Raw genomic sequence first — 18,296 nt, forward strand, 5'->3', positions numbered from 1 at the left:
GAAGTGGATTTCCTTTTCTCTTCCTGCCAAATCTTTATCTTCCATGTCAGTCGAGTCACTTCTTCTCATTGATGCCATAAAAGCTTTTCTTACTAAGTAGGTCATATAGTATTTTATTTTTTTATTAATCCATGTATTTAATAAGTACTTATTAAATAATGACAGTGCCTAGCAAAAGACAGTTGAAGACTTATGCTTTCAAGATGCTTTCAAGTCAGAAAAGTGAAGGTTCAAATCCCAGTTCTGTCACTTAGTAACTGAACAGGCTACTTAAATTTGCTAAGTCTCAGGTACAGCTGCAAAATACACACAGGTGACATCAAGGAAGCTGCCATCAACAACTGTGAAGGCTCATAGCCTCCAAGGAGCTGTGTTTGGACTGGGTGTTAAAGGACAGTAGGAGTTCATCTACCACATAAGCAGAGAAGCACCTGTCAAAGAGAACAGAACATGCAGAGAAACATGGAACACAAGATATCTTTGGGAATCACTACACAGAGAGGAGTTCTGAAATATTCTAGGTTGTAGAATAGAGAGAGCCCTAGAGAGGGCTTATACGCATGTTATACTTTGATGCTTGATTGTATGTACATTAATTTACTAGGATGAAGTCTATGAAAAAGGAAACATAATTACCAAGTTTGAAATCTCAGGACCATCCTGATCTTTTACTCCATGCATCCATTACCAAGTCCCACAGAAGGAACAACACGTACAAAAGCCACAAGGCATAAAAAAACGTGAAGCCATCAATTAATAAAATTAGGCCAGAGTAAGTGAAGTAAGAAAGAAGAGTCAGAAATACGCTGAGTAGAGGAAGATGATGCTAAGGGGGCAGGCATGGTCCAGTTCTTGCAAGGCCTTGTACTCTGAAGGGTTGGTTTGCATTTTACCCTAAATTCAAGGAAAAACAAATGTAAGATTTCAGTTAAGAAAACAGAAATCATCTAATCTTTATTTTTAAAGTTAAGTCTTGCTACCTAGTGAGTTAAGGGACGGAAGGCCATAGAGAATCGAGAACAGTCATTGCAGTTGTTAAAGTAAAAGTTTTAGGGGCGCCTGGGTGGCTCAGTTGGTTAAGCGAATGACTTCGGCTCGAGTCACGATCCTGCCAGGATCGAGTCCCGCAGGGAGTCTGCTTCTCCCTCTGACCCTCCCCCCTCTCATGTGCGCTCTCTCTCTCTCTCTCTCATTCTCGCTCTCTCAAATAAATAAATAAATAAAATATTTTTAAAAAAGAAGTAAAAGTTTTAGACTAGGGTAGTATCAGTGGGATGTGCAGAAAGATAGAAGTTTGCAATCAAATCTGGAGGTTATTTAGCCTTAATGCACCTAAGAGAGGGAAGATGAGAAGGAGGGAGATGTCCAGGTGACTCAATGTTGGTGATCCAATATTTCTGACATAGACAACTGAGTTTATAACAGTGCTTGCTACTCACTAAGACAGAAAATATTGTAAGAGCATACTTTTAATAGGTGAGACAGGAACTGACAATGAGATCAATTGTATTATTATTTTTTAAATTCAAGACAGTTAACATATAGTGTAGTATTGGTTTCAGGAGTAGAATATAGTGATTCATCTCTTACAATGAGCTTCATTTTAGATAGATTCCTATAGGACATGTAAGTACAGATATCAAGGAGGTACTTGCAGATGCCGATCTCAAACTCAGAGAATTAGAAGCTAGAAATACAAAAGCGGGAGTCCCAACACTAAACTCAAAGCTTTGGGAATAAGTGAGCTCATCTAGAATAATGTACATACAGAGTGAGCAGGTGAAGACGGAACACAGGAAAAAACCTAAATGTAAGTGGTGGGTAAAGAAAGGACTCACAGAGGAGACTTAGCAAGAGGAATAAGTGAGAGAACATGACATGAGAACAGGGGATGATATGGGAGGAAGCAGTCAGCAGTGTTAAGTATTTCAAGGAAGGTAAGTGATTAAAACTGTCCTATAGATTTATCAATAATATCACTGAAGGACTTCTAGTTTAGCCTATCAGTCTAAACATATACAATTATATCCATTCCTTCCCAAAATACTAACATAATGGCAATACAAGAATAAAAATGTATAAACCCATGACAAAAATCATAGGAGAAGAGGTGGAATCCACTACAACATGCCAACATATCTCTGAATGTACTACATGGTCCAGCATCCATCCCCAATGAAAGCTGGTCAGGGAATCAACTAGTACTTTATTCAATCATTGAATCTCCATCTTGTAGATCAGGAAACTGGTCCAGGAGTAAAAAAAGTTGAAGAGAAATCACACAGAAGTTATACATCAGAAAAAAATCTCAACACTGATGACATCATCCCTGTCTCCCTCGGAGTAGATTGACACTAGCAGTGTTTCTATTTCTACATTTTTTAAAAGCTAAACAGGAACCCCCATAATACATCATAGTTTTTCAATTTGCACTTTTTTTTTTAACTGAAAGTAACTATTTTTGGCTCACTTAACAAAGATCATTTTCTTCAACCACAGCCTTAAAGGATGTTAAGTGCTCAGCCATTATAATTCATATTCATTTCAACATAGTCTTCCAAAGACTATGCACCTCAAGGTAGAAGGCTACCAATCACTTTGTAGTGCAGGGTAAAGAGACAATGTCCTTTTCTGAAAAAGAACACTTAAAAGCAGTTCACTCTCCAAACATTTATTAAATGGGGACAGTATACCAACACCACTCTGTGCACTGGGGACACAGGACTGAAGAAAGCATACAGGATTTTATATAATACTGCATGGAAATAATGAAAGTGGAAATGCCTTAGACACTGATTCTTAAAATCTAGTGGGCAACAAAAATTACTCTTTTCAGGTATTTGCATTTTAAAAGCATATACATTAGCATTCAACTCTATAATGAAACTATTGAGAAATTGTATTTCTTAAACCGCCTCAATTCATGATCTATGTAAATACAAATATACCTAGATTTGAAATAGTAAAAACTGATAAATTCAAATTCAGATTCACTTTAACCGTAAGAAAATATTCATAAAAACAGGAATGCAATAGAAATGTTATCTTAAAATTGTACAACAAAACCAAAATTGCCTTTTGCACTAGCCTGCTAGTAAGCAGTTAAGTATAAAAGATTTTGAAAAATTAAGAAACTGGAAAAATGGAGTTCTTAGATAACCTGCACAATTTTATTCTGAAAAATAAACATGGGATTTCTGAGTTAAAGTTTGGTTTGTTAATTCAAAACACATTTGCTAGTGGAAACAGTGTTGCTGTCCATGATGAACAAGAGGAATGAATAGTGACTAAAAGAGAGTCTATATAGCAATATGCATTTCTCATTTGAAGAAAGAAACTAGGGGTCGACTAGATCAAGACTAAATAAGGATCATGGAAAAAATCGCCATGAGAGAAATGAAAATTGTAAGAAAAGGGGCGCCTGGGTGGCTCAGTCGTTAAGCGTCTGCCTTCGGCTCAGGTCATGGTCCCAGGGTGCTGGGATCGAGCCCCGCATCGGGCTCCCTGCCCCGCGGGAAGCCTGCTTCTCCCTCTCCTACTCCCCCTGCTTGTGTTCCCTCTCTCACTATCTCTCTCCCTGTCAAATAAATAAATAAAATCTTTAAAAAAAAAAAGAAAGAAAGAAAATTGTAAGAAAAAAAGTAATGGCAACAAATAAACTAATTAGTTTCCTTTCTTTGAGACAAATGTTGACCCACCTCACTGAGAGTATCAAATTCAAAAATCTAAATTAAAGGTCTTGCTTTGGTCATTCTACTAACATTGACTCTGTTCTTACCTCTAATAGAAAATATAAAATTATAAAAATACATGTTATTTTCACAAATCCCAATGGGAACAATAAAGCAAATTTGGGCTCCACATCACCATTTTGCTCAGGATCAAATCTTCAGTAAGAATGTCACAAACGTGTAAATCTATTAATCAAATTATATAAGCTTTTCAAATTATATAAACTTCCCAAACTAGCTCAGTATATATGCAGCTGGGTAATCAAAAATCAAGATCAAATGGATTCAAGGTCTCCAGTATGCAGGAAAAATAAAACTCCAGTAAAGAAAGAAATTAAAGAAGCTACCTTTAAATGGATGGTGGGAGAATTTACATGAATTGCATGGAGGTTAGAATAAGCATTTTATAGCAATATAATCATGAGTAATTTTAACAGTGAAAATGGTAATGGAAGCTTTATTTAATCTATATGCCAGGTGCTGTGCAGCATGTTTCATCTCTCCCCACTAATATTACCCCAAATTCTAGGATATTAAGTTCACATAATGCCTTTTAAATAAGCAACATTTATTCTCTGTACTTGATGAGTATGATTTATAATAGAACTAAAATTATCACTTCATAGTATAACCCCATTAGCGAGAAATATAGAAGTCTATTGAAAAAATAAATACACGGCATTATTAAACTCAGACATGCTACTTCAAGTTACAACCTTAGCAAAACTCTCAAACATGTGCATGAAGAGATATATACAGATATATTCACTATAATACTGTTTGAAATGGTAAAAAATGAAAAACAAATTGTTCATCTACCAAGGAAAGGATTTTAAAGTAAGCATGCATTATTCAAACCATGGAATGTTATAAAGCAGTTAAAACTAATTAACTATTATCCAACAAAACAGCAAAAATGGAAAAAGACAACCTCAGTGTTGCAAGATATAGAGCAACTCGAACTCCCATACAATGATGATGAGAAGGTAAACCGTGACAACTATTTTAGAAGACCGCTTTCCGCTAATGAAGACGCTATGATACAGATAACCTACGAAACAGACACTGGATTGACATTACGATGTAGATACCCTGTCATACAAAAATTCTACTCCTAGCTACAGAGACACACATAATGTGTCAAGGACGTGTACACCAGTCTTCAGAGTAGTATTATGCCTCATAGTTAAAAACAAGAAAACAACCTGAATGTCCCAAAATGGAAATAAACAATGGCATATTCCTATAATGGAATACCTAGATGGACGCACTAACATGGAGGAAGCTCGTAAACCTAGTATGAAAAACAGAAGCCAAACACAAAAGACTATATGCTAAGTTATTCCATTTATATAAAGTTCAAAAACAGACAAAACTCATCCATGTTGTGAGAGGTCAGGATAAGGTTTCCCTGGTGGAGGACGGGGAGGCTCTTACAGTACTAGTTTATGTGCTATTTCTTGAGCCAGGTACTAGTTACACAGATGCACTCATTCTATGAAAACTCATCAAGATGAAATTTATGATTTTTGCAATTTTCATTGTACAACTGCAAAAATCACAAATGTACTATATATATATATATATATATATATATATATGTACATTGTATATATATATCAATAAAAGCTTACTTTAAAAAAACCAAAAAATCAGACCTGTATATATCAACATGGGTAGGTCCTCTAAATATAATTTTGAAAGAAAAGATTTCTCAGAAGGGCAGACTTGATATGATGCCAGCTGCATAAATTTTAAAATCACAAAAAAAAACCTCACGAAAGTGTGGGGCGTCTGGGTGGCTCAGTCGGTTAAGTGGCTGACTCTTGATTTCAGCTCATGTCATGATCTCAAGAGTTGTAACATGGAGCCCCACGTCCAGCTCTGCACTCAGTGTGGAGTCTGCTTAAAATTCTCTCTCTCCCCCTACCCCTCTCCCCGCCTCTCTCTCAAAAAAAACCAAGCAAACAAAAAAAACCACCTTAAAAACAAAAAAGAAAACAAAAGTGTAAGAATATAGATAAACACCAACTTCAGTGTAGTAAATACCTTTAGAGAGAGAAAAAGGAACAGGATGAAAGCACATAGCTTTTACTATATTTGTGGTATTGTATTTCTTAAAAAGAGTGAAATCTGAAGAAATATAACAAGATATTAACATGTCCAATTTGGATATGTGGGTGCCTACTGTGTTCTTTTCTGAATGTTTACAATATTTTAAAATAAAAATCTTAAAGAAAGCTATCACTTTGGATTCTGGAGCAAAGAGAATACTTAAAATATGTTTTAGTGAAAAGCATTCTTAACAAATTTGCCCAGATCAGCAGATTAACAAATGTTTTCATATAGCTTGAGTTATCTGACATGGCTGATGGATGTTTACTTTAGGTAAAAGTATTAAGTCTTAATAAATGTAATGCCTTTTGGACAAACCTAAAATATGGCCCATGTATAGAAAAAAAAGATATACTCTGATTTGCCAAAAGAGAATTTCAGTCATTTAAGTTGTTCAATAATAAAATCATTAAACATTTAAGAAAGTCCAGCAGAAATGACCTTTAGATCCTATCTGTGGAGAACATACACCTTCAAACTATTCTTTGATACCTGATCCAAGACCACTTTGTTGCTCCTTTATGTTGTTCCACAGGGCTATAATCAAAATGGAGCACATAAGTAATAGTGGTTGCATGGGGAGAACTGTCAACTCTACAAAACTAGATCATTGACAGACCCACTAAAAGAAGGTATTCATCCCAGGAATACTGAGGCCCTTGTCCCAGATATAATTTTGCATCATTAACTTGGAAGTGGATTCAATGTGTCACTAACTGGTCTTTCAAATGGATTTGGAGGCTACCAACCACTTTGGGTTAAACAAGTTTTGCTCTCACCATCTTGTCTTTAAAATATAAAGAGGTATAGGGAAAACAAGTTTGAACTAGTTTTTTTTGCTTTTTTAAAAAAATAATAATCACTTCAAAACAGCAAGTCAGGCTTTCATTCTAAATACTTAGCCTGATAAAATTTCACTCCTGCCTCTTTAAGCATTGTTCTTTGTTACAACCCTTCTTTGAGGGTCTGAGAGCAGCTATTAGTTAAGATTTAAGGTAGTCATTCAGAAGTCACAAGACACAACTTCAGGTAAGATATTCAGGCAAGATATATGAGCTACTTTCTTAAGATATTAACAGTTGCTTTTATTAAAAAGTCTACATTATTGTAAGAGAATATGGAGAGTTAACACTTTATTTTGTTGCATTTCTACTCTACAAAGATACAGATCAGTTATGGAGACAGTTGTACAAAGAGCTGCCTCAAGAAACTGGTGCCTTGCTATTTAGTGAAAACTAAATCATAGTAAATGTCTATTTTGCAGAAAGACTCAACTCCCACCTTGCATTTTTTTGTCTTGTTAAAACTGACATGTCTCTTTTCAGATATTAATAAGTTATTTTATTTTCCATATTCCCATATATCTTCTCAAACTGACCAATGCACATCTTTTTGAACTCCAGTCAAGATGTACTAATACATCATTCTCTGAATTACACATTGAATGAGATTTAAAAAGAATTCTTCTGTTGTCTGCTGGGTATTTATAAAGGAAACATATTCTTTCGATCTTTTAAAACATTACAAACATTCTAGGTAGATTAATATAAAGTTATGGAAATACTAGGATACAAAGAAATAATAAGTCTTTAAATATTTCCATGTGGTGACAGAATTCATATTTCCTAAATTCCAGAACTACATCCTTTCCAGAAGAATGCTCTGCTTCAGAACTTAACAAGTGAAATAAATGACTACATATTGCACATTACTGTATATAGAGATAGAGCTACATAGATGGATATAGAGAAAGAGAAACACAGAGATAAATATACATATATGTATATAAACACATACATACATATAAACATACATACACATTTATTGATACACACACTTCTACATATATGAAAATAAGCAAGACAGAGACCACTACCATTAATTAAGTACCAGCTATGTGCAGGTATTTTTTGTGTTTGGTGATTTGATCTTCATCTAACCCTATAAAGAAATTTTTTTTTTCCTCACATACCAAACTTACCCAAGATCACTATAAAAAATTACATGGCAGAGCAAACATTTGAACCCAGGTCTGTCAAATGCAAAAATAGGACTCTTTCCTACATGGTATGCTTAAAATAAGTTTTAGATTTTAAGTATTGCTTTGTGTCTCTTTAACTTAAAAAAAAAAAATCATTCTGGCACTATGAAGAAACATAGCTGGTTTCTGAAACAAAATCTGATTTTATTCCCAAAATTTCAATATGGCAAAGGAAAAGATGCTACAAAGATAATTCTTAGTTGAATATGTTCAAAATGTAATTCCTTGGTAATCTGGGTTTTGGCCAAGACAAATCAAAATCATAGATATATTACAAATGCCAAGTTTTCAGAGAAACAAAAAAAAAAAAATGCAATAGCAACAGATGCATTCTCCCTAGACATTTGTGTTGAGCCTAGCTATATCCAGAATCTGAAGAAAAGGGGGATTTTTCTATTTCATTTTTTATGAATAATAAATTCCTGGTTTCTGTTAATGTCAACTAGTTAAATAAGATTATATTCACTCCTTGAGAAATTAAACAATAGAATATACTGAGAGAGAAAGGAGAAAGTAGAAAGGAAAAAGAGGAAGAGGGGAAGAAAGAAGAAAGGAAAGAAAAATTAAAAAGGGACTAGGAAAAAGTCTGTATCTGGTATTTTTAAACTGAATCTGTATTTGAAAATTTGTATTCAAAAAACGAATACAAAGAGCATCTGTGTTTTCCATTTCTTTTACAACATACTAATGTTAAAATTAACAAATTAAAGTCCCACTTAAGTAAAAAAGCATTTCTGAGGATGATAGACCACTGCATAAAATGCATTAAAATGTAAGGAAAGAAGCTATGAACAACTTAATAAAGATGAGTATTTCATTATTACAGAATGAGGTTGGGTTATATTAATGAAAAAAATATTTTTAAAATCAAAACTGAAATGTCTATCTTAAAGACAAGTTTACGCTAAATAAATAAATTGTCATAAAAAGTTACTAAATGTATTCAAGTATAGAAGACTCCCTTTATGGACATTAGCACTTCCCCCAAATAAAACACACTGCTTTGTGAGATCACAAAATATTGATTTTAAATTATATGTTTTTAATTTTGAATATTCAGTGTCGATAGATCAAATCTGAAATTATCTTACTTTTTCTCAGAATTCTAATTAACAGAATCATTGAGACTGCTTTTTAATTTTTTAAATTATATTAGACTTGCAAAAAATTATCTAAAATTTTTTGAGCAGTTTTATATTTACAGAGAACTATAGCAGAAAGTACAGAATTCCCATATGCATTCTCTTCCCTATCTGCAGAATACATAAAGTTTCTACTATTATTAACATCTTGCATTAGAGCATGGTACATTTTCTATAACTGATGAACTCATATTAAAACACTGTTATTAACTAAAGTACAGAGTTCACACTAGGGTTCACTGTTAGTGTTGTACAGCTCTTTGACGTACATAATGTCACGTATCCACCCTTACATTACTATACAGAACAGTTTCACTACTCTAAAGATCCACCTATTCAAAAAAACAATAAAAATTAAAATTAAAAAAATCCACCTATTCATCAGTCCCTCCCCACAACCCTGGAAACCACTGATCTTTTCTTCGTCTCCATAGTTTTGCCTTTTCCAGAATGTCATATAGTTGGAATCATACAGTATGCAGCCTTTATAGATGGCTTCATTCACTCAGTAACATTCATTTATGTTTCTCCATGTCTTTTTGTGGCTTAATAGGTCATTTCTCTTTATCACTGAATAGTCCATTGAATGTATGTATCACAGCTAGTTTATTCATTCACCAACTGAAGGACATCCTGGTGGCTTCCAAGTTTGTGCAATTAGGAATAAAGCTTTTATAAACATTGTTCTGCAAATTTTTATGTGGACGTAAGTTTTCAACTCATTTGGGTAATTACCGAGTAGTGCAATAGCTAGATTACATGGTAAGTATTGTATACATGTTTGGCTTCATAGTAAACTGCAAAACTGTTTTCCAAAGCGGCTATATCACTTTGCATTCCTGCCAACAATGAATCAGAGTCCTTGTTGCTCTACATCCCTAACAGCATTTGGTATGGTCAGTGTTTTGGATTTTAGCCATTCTAATAGGTATGTAGTGGTATCTCATTGTTTTAATTCGTAATTCCCTAGTGAAATAAATGTTGAGCATCTTTTCATACGCTTATTTGCCATCTCTGTATCTTCTTTCATTAACTCTAAAACTTCACTTTTTAGCTGAATTATGTGCTTTCTTATTGTTGAGTTCTCTGTGTATTTTAGATACACATCTTTTATCAGACATGTGTTTTATAAATATATTCTTCCAGTCTGTGACTTGTCTTTTCATTCTCTTAGCAGCGTTTTCCTCAGAGTGTAAGTTTTTCATTTTATTGAAGTCCAATTTTTCAATTTTTTCTTTCATGAATTGTGCTTTTGCCATTTTATCTAAAAAATCATCTCCAAACTCAAGGCCACTTAGATTTTCTTCTATGTTATCTTCCAACAGTTTTATAATGTTGCATTTTACAGTTAGCTCCATGACCCACCCTGAATTTATTTTTGTAAAAGTTTTGAGTCTAGATTTTTTTGCATATGAATGTCCAATTGTTCCAGTACCACTTTTGAAAAGACTGTCCTTTCTCCATTGAATTGCCTTTGTACCTTTGTCAAACATCAGTTGATTATACTTGTGAAGTCTATTACTGGGCTCTCTTTTACATTCCAATGATCTGTCTCTTCTTTCATCAATATCATACTGTCTTGATCGCTGTAGCTTTATACGAAGTCTTGAAGTCAGGGAGCGTAGTCCTCTAACTTTGCTCTTCTTTAATATTATATTGGCTGGGGCGCCTGGGTGGCTCAGTTGGTTAAGCGACTGCCTTTGGCTCGGGTCATGATCCTGGAGTCCCGGGATTGAGTCCCGCATCGGGCTCCCTGCTCGGCGGGGAGCCTGCTTCTCCCTCTGGCCCTCCCCGCTCTCATGTACTCTCTCTCTCTCATTCTCGCTCTCTCAAATAAATAAATAAATCTTTAAAAAAATAAAATAAAAATGTTTTAAAAAAATATTATATTGGCTATTTATGGTCTTTGGTCTTTTCACATAAACTTAAGAATCAGTTTAACAATATTCACAAAATAACTTTTTGGGATTTTATTGGGATTATGTTGAATATATAGCTCAAGAAAGGAAGACATGACATTATAATAATCATATATTGTGTATGTTTTTCCAGGTACATGGAATATCTCCTCATTTATTTAGATCTTTGATTTTCTTTAATCAGAATTTTGTAGTTTTCCTAATTTATATTATATATATACATATAATTAGATTTATACCTGGATTTCAGGTTTGTTGGTGCTAATATAATGGTAAAAAAACTTTATGTATTTTTAATTTCAAATCCCAGTTGTTCATTGCTGGTACATAGGAAAGCAACTGACTTGTATATTAATCTTGTTTTCTGCAACCTTGTTAAAATCATTTATTGGTTACAGGAGGTTTTCTTTGGTTGATTCTTTGAGATTTTTTAATAGACAATCATGTTATCTGCAAATAGTTGTATTTCTTCCTTCCCAATATATATGCCTTTTATTTCCTTTTCTTATCTTACTACCTTAGCTAGGATTTCCAGTATAATATTAAGTATATTCCAATATAATATTAAATAGGAATGGTAAGCACATCCTTGCCTTATACCTGATATTAGCAGAGACACACCTAGCTTTTCATTAATGGCTTTTCATAGCATAAATATCCATGCAACACCAGCCTAGTGAAAAAACTGAATGTAGCTGACACACCAGAAGCTCCTAGAAACTCCTCCCCAATTTCTATCACCTACCTAGAATTTAACTATTATCTTTAATTTTGTTGTAATCATTTCTTGCATCCTAAACACTGTAGTCTAGTTTTGGAACTTTATAAAGAAGAAATCATACATACATGTTTTAGGTTTTTTTTACTCAACATTATGTTTATGGGATTCAACCATGTTACTGTTGCTATACTTTATTTGCATTGCTGTAGAGCAGAGGATCAGCAAAAGTTTTCTGTAAACAATAACATTCTCCAATCCTTCATCAACCTCAAACTTGTAAATAAGAATTCACTACTCACTCATCAAATTTAAATAACTTCTTAAAAGTTTTGTCATACTTTTCAATAACAGATATTAAAGTTATAAATGAGGAGCAATTGTTTCATATCAGTGAAAGGAATAATAATGTTTGTAGTGTTTCTCCAAGGCATCTCTATCAAGTTCAATGATAGAAAAATTTAGAACTAAGTATCTAAGACCATAACCAAAAGTTTCTTTTTTTTATACATGGTTTCTGCTAAATTAAAAAATCCTAACTCACAACTATAGACTGTCAGGAATGGCCACAGAGTTTCAAGGCTCTATCAGACGTTCTAAACAAAAGACTAAATGTGAACCTAGAAATTATGAAGATTTCTTACTGCAGACTACTTTGACAACTTTGTCAGATGCTGTATCAATAAGAATATCACATTCAAAACCTACAAAAATTCATGTTTCAATTTTTAAGATAATTGGGGTGGGGAAACGTATAATTTGGTTGTATTCAACTCTAGTAAGTATTGATTTTCATGGTTCAGACTTTTAAAAATCAAAACAATACTCTTTCACCGATTCTTTCACCAAGGAATGAAAAGGGTTATCAACTGTTAAGCAAAAGTCAAATTTCTGGCAGTTAAGCCACTATATTACATATCAAGTGCCTTATCACCAGGATGATGCACTAAGTAACTTTTCAGATAAAAGTCGTGATTGCCAAGAAATTTCTTCCAAATAATTTTCCTAAAACAAGTATTGCCTTTGATTATCATTCTTTCTACCAATTTCTAAACAGCAACTGAATTCTGTCTTTCTATATAATCACAAAAACACATCTTTTAAGTTCTTTCTAACAAGATAGGGAATCAGTCTTTCCAAGTACACTAAGCTGACAAAATTTATATATTTTTATAGTGGATTATGGATACAAATTCATTCCAATTCAGTTTCACTATGCAAAGTGAAAAAAAAGGACTTAATGTCTCTCTTACGGGAAGGTGGATTTAAATAGATTTATTAAGATAGTCTTATTCTCAGATATAAAGAAATATAAAAGAAAAGAAAGTTTAGAGCAAAAAGGGATTATGATGGCACAATTGCAGATATTAAATCAAAGCAAGTTACCTTCTTTTCATCAGAATACTCTCAAAATTTGTAACAGTTCTCTTCCAGAAGATAAAATTAAAAATAATCCATTTTACATTAAATATTATTATTGCAAAGCATTAACTTATGTTACTATTTAGAAAATGTTAACACAAATAGGAATTTAAAGTTACCAACCAAAACATCTGTATATTTTGTACAGAAAAAAAATCCAAATATTTTTATCACATATTTTTCTACTAATACCTGAACAGCCACAAAAACTGAGGGATGGAAAATAGAGTACAGATGACTTACATTTGGAGGGTTAGACTTTAATTTTCTCTCCCAGGATTGAGGAGTCTTATTCTTTGTGCTTACAATGCTCCTTTCTCCAGGGTATTCTTCTACTTCCAGAATAGGTCAGGACAAAGCTTCAACAGACTTCTATTATTTGTTTGATCTAGGGGGAAATTATACTTTTAATCAATTATTCCAAAATGCATCAAACTTTTTCTTACTGTGCTGGTGGGTGGGGGCTTCTCATTATTTTCTGTTGGATCTGATGTGAACAGAGAAAATAAGAATTGCCATTGTTGAATATTATAATAAATAAATGAAGTACTTTAAATTAACACCACTAAAAGAAACCCACATCTATCTTCTTTTTCATTTTTATGGCTAAGCAGCATAGCAAGAGAAAATTAATATTCAAAATCCAAATGACTACAAAAGCCTACTCAAATGTATTTTTAAAAGACTTTAACATAATTTTGCAAATCCATGAGTTTGAATGGACTGGCAGAGACGATTAGGTATCAAATATTTTTACTCATTCATTTTAATGTCTTAGAGCTAAAGAATTACAGGATGATTAGAAAAGTGTAAAGGAAAATCCATTTTTAAAAATTTTAATGGAATAATAAAAAAAGATGATTTCAAAAGCATGAGACAGACCAGAAACAGATAGCAGAGGATCTGTAGGCAGGGCAAGAGACCTGGAGTAAAAATTTTAAAGATGGTACAAAGGTTAGGAACTGCTATTTAAACAAAGCATGTTGATCAAATTAAAGGATATAACATGGGTACATCCTAAATCCCATTTCATGTTAATTCTCTAGCAAATCTGTAAGACATAAAAATGAAACACATACTACCTTTACAAGGACACAGAAGTGTGACATGTGGTTATCTGCCCTTTGGTGGTATGAACATTCATAATTTTAAGAGAATTAATTGTATTCTACAAATTTTATCAAATTATAGTTTTCTAATAATGGATATTTTCTGCCTCATTAAAATGAAATATTAAGATAAATGTCTTCAACTGTACCATACCCTAGACCACACTCTCTTGCCTTATCTTAAAGTCATTCATATTGCTTTCCATTAAATAATAAATTAGAATGTAGGGGGAGCTTTTGAAGAAAAATTGGAAATAAAATATAGATGTTTTGGGGGGAATATGTCCTTTTTTAAAGCCAATTTTTGCTTAGAAATTTAAGAGTATTACACTTGTGATTATTATTACAAAAAGATAAATGTGATGGGATTATAGTAAACAAAGTCAATCGATATCTCTATCAGAATAGCCAAATAAAAAAAACAGATATATGTAGACAGAAGAGTACCTCTTTAAGCCATCAATATAGTCATGGATTGATACGTGTGTGATCACCTTTGTTTTTAATCATTGTAAGGGATACTTGCAATCATTTACTTGGCATACCTCAAAATTATTTCAAGGTGAAACAAAAATACAAATTGGGCTACCAAAAATTAAAGCTCCAAGGAAGAAAACACTCAAGACTAGATTAGGATTACAGAAAACTGTTTTCTTTTCAAAAGATTCAATTAATCTTGATCTAATTTAACAGTCTTACTACTCAAATTTATAAACGTGCACTTTCTGTATGAATATCTCCATATGGCTTTTCAAACATAGGTAGTTCCACTTTTGTTTCTAGAACAGAGAAATGATTTTGCTGTATTTTGGATCAGTGAAGATCAATGTTCATTCCTTTAGGGAAGCCTTTTGAACTGACAAAGGATGAATGATTGACATCAGCAACAAATACTTTTTGTTGTCCTGGACTGACATGTCATTTATAGCAATACCTATGCTAATTAATGCCACACATATCTACCAGATGTGTCAGAGAAATATGCCAGACCCTTCACAGAATATAGCTTGAGTGTGGCTAAAATTACATTATAGATATGGAAATGTATCCCTTTGTGATATAGAACTGATCTCTCTCTCTCTCTCCCTCCCTCCCTCTCTCTCTCTCTCTCTCTCTCTCTCACACACACACACACACACACACACAGTGTGCACATACACAGAACATAGTTTCCATGGTAGAGAAAACCCCACTTAAACATACAATTGGCTATACCTTGTCTTTTCCATTAGTGAATTTTTCTTTTTTTTTTAACAAAAAGCAAACTCTACCTTACAAAGTTCAAATACACTATAAATTTAACTTTAAAAAAGACAGGACATAATGTATAAAATACAAGTTGTGGCCTTCACAAACTACACGATCATCATGACACCTTACCACATTATACTGAATTTTGTTCTCAGATTCTCTCAATTACACTGGTAGATCATTAGCAATGAGAATCATGTATTAATCATCTTCATTTCTCCATTCCCTAGGACATAATTTGGTATACTGTATTTACCAAATTTTGTGGGTTTTTTGTTAAATAAAGAGTTAAGTTCTATAAGGTCATCAAAACTATATATAGCATTTTTGTCAGTAAATGCAAAACATACAAAGACAGAATTATTAATGTTGGCAACCAAAACCTTAGTCATTAAATCATATGAACTGGTAAAGAACTCATCTCAGTGTCTGGCACATAGCTAGCACTGAATAAACCTGAGCTATAACCAAGGTGAGCATTCCTCCTTGATTACCTGGGATAGATGAGATTCATACTTATTATAATTATTCATAGTTATCCCTTTCCTTCTTAAAAGCATCCCGGTTTAGATGATAACTTCATATATTCACTAGAAGTATCATTAATTTATTATTCATTCATCATTTATTTCCTTTTATCAAAAAATTTTTGTTTTTCTTTTTTTCCATGATGCTATTATGTGACAAAAATATTTGGTTGGGATTAGAATAAACAAGATTCCATTCTTTTCACATTAACAAATTCACACAGATGGCCAAAGGTTTACTAAATCCTCATGTCCTAGAAGTTAAACATTTTATAATCAGCATAGGAATCACCTCCTAAGCTGACAAATCCAAATGTGAATTCTTAATTCCTGGTTTGCTGAACTTCTCTCATTCACTCAGCTTATTTTTCACTCCTTCCTCCTTAAAATTCTCCCTCTGGCTTACAGGGAGATTTTATTTCTGGATTCCTTTCCTACCCCTCAGACCTTTTTGCAGTGTCTGCTAGTTCCTATTCTTAGAGCTACCTCCTCAATGTCACTTTTCCCACGACTTCATTCTACTCCTCTTCTGTTCTTTTTTTTTTTTTTTAAGATTTTATTTGTTTATCTGAGAGAGAGAACAAGAGTTGGGGGAAGGACAGAGGGAGAAGGAGAAGCAGACTCCCCACTGAGCAAGTAGCCCGATGCGGGACTCGATCCCAGGACCCTGAGATCACGACCTGAGCCGAAGGCAGATGCTTAACTGACTGAGCACTCAGGCGCCCCTTCTCTTCTGTTCTTAACAGGCACTCTACTTCCAGCATTAACCTCTACTTGTTGCTAATGATTCCCAAATGTATATATCCAGTCCACACCTGTCTCGTGATCCCCATATTTAAAGTTCCTACTGAATATACAATCTCCTTCCTCCAGTCTTAACTCCCTCTAACCCACACTCCACAATACAATCTAAGTTTTTTACTTTTTTGTTTGGTTTCTGAAATGTAAATCTGATAATATTCTTTCTAGCCCAAGGAAACAACCAACAACAGTTAAGGAGGGAATGAAGAATGAAGTCCTGCAGAGGATTTACAGGCAACAGAAGGCAAGAGGGTATATCCAAGCCTACTAGAATGATAGGGAATCTATTCCTGCTATCTCATTTGTAATCCAAACATGTCTCATTTCTAAAAATTATTGCATGCAGTGGTTAGGTTTCAAGACAAATATTACTAGAAAGAATAATAACGGTAGAAAAATACATCATGAGGATCAAAAAATATCACTCACAAAAGAGCAATCAAGTTCTCTTAAATATGTACCAATGATTCTATAAAGTCTCTACCACCTCTACAATGACAGTCCTTTCCCCAATTCTCCAGTGACAATTTCAAATTCATCACCCTTGCATCCATCAAATATCTTCAAACAACTCTCTTACCATTTATCTTTGCAGAATACACCCAACCTGACATTTTCCAAATACATGTTTTCATAAAATAACCAAAAATAAAACTGTTAAGCAGCTAGGTGCAAGAGAAAACAAAATTGTAGGGTTCTGTGGTAAAGTCTCCAAAGAGGGGGTTTTTAACCCCCGTCAGATGACTGTATTTGCTACTTCATTTGTTGTGTAGGAATGCAGGCTTAGTCTTCAAGAGAGGCTGGAAAAGCATGTGTGTATGTGAGAGAGAGAGACAGAGACATAGAGAGAAAGATTTAATTTTTAAGATTTAACAAGTTTCATATATTTTTTAAAAATGATAAATATTAACAAATAATATTTGCAAGCTCTATAAGGGTGATGGACCACCCCTTTTTGACATCACGGTCAAAATGAAGGGCTAGCCTATGATCTAAAAGCCATGTATAACATGGTTTCTTAAAGAAAGTATGGTCTGTATTGTGACCAACCAGTAAAACATCTTCTGGTATATAATCCATTTACATGTTAAGAAATGCTTGCTATTTAATTTCATTATCTAAAACAGCCTGTGAGTGCAATTTTCCATTCTCTCTTTGACTCAGCTCTTTATCCTCTGCTGCCTCTTAAACATCTTCACTTGAATATTCTGGTTCTGACTCTTCTTCAAATTAATAATGGCCTATATATCTTCAGAATTGTATCTCAAACCTTCTCTTTAATCAAGAGTACTCAAGTTTTCTTAAATATATACCAAAGGATGTCTCTATAAAGCATTCTAAAAACAATGTCTCTTCCACCTCTACAATGATAGTCCTCTTCCTGTTTCTCCAATGACAATTTCAAATTCATAACCCTCATATCCACCAAATATCTTCAAACACTTCTCCAACCATTAATATTTGCAGAATACACCATATCTGACAAGGTTTTCCAAATATGTTTTTATAATCTTTTAGAC

General features: G+C 33.4%; 1 protein-coding gene across 1 annotated transcript in view; it reads right to left on the minus strand.

Moving 5' to 3' along the window:
• The window catches only part of FOXP2 (forkhead box P2), a 547,142-nt gene that overhangs the window by 466,743 nt on the left and 62,103 nt on the right, over positions 1 to 18,296 (minus strand). The window contains exon 2 of the mRNA XM_045864381.3: positions 13,332 to 13,476. The gene's annotated coding sequence lies outside the window, so the exon portion shown is untranslated. The remainder of the gene's footprint in view (positions 1 to 13,331; positions 13,477 to 18,296) is intronic.

This window comes from Mirounga angustirostris, unplaced genomic scaffold (genome assembly GCF_029215605.1).
Source record: "Mirounga angustirostris isolate CCGP_5_RB_7025 unplaced genomic scaffold, mMirAng1.0.hap1 SCAF_12, whole genome shotgun sequence".
In the NCBI taxonomy this organism is placed as follows: Eukaryota; Metazoa; Chordata; class Mammalia; order Carnivora; family Phocidae; genus Mirounga; species Mirounga angustirostris.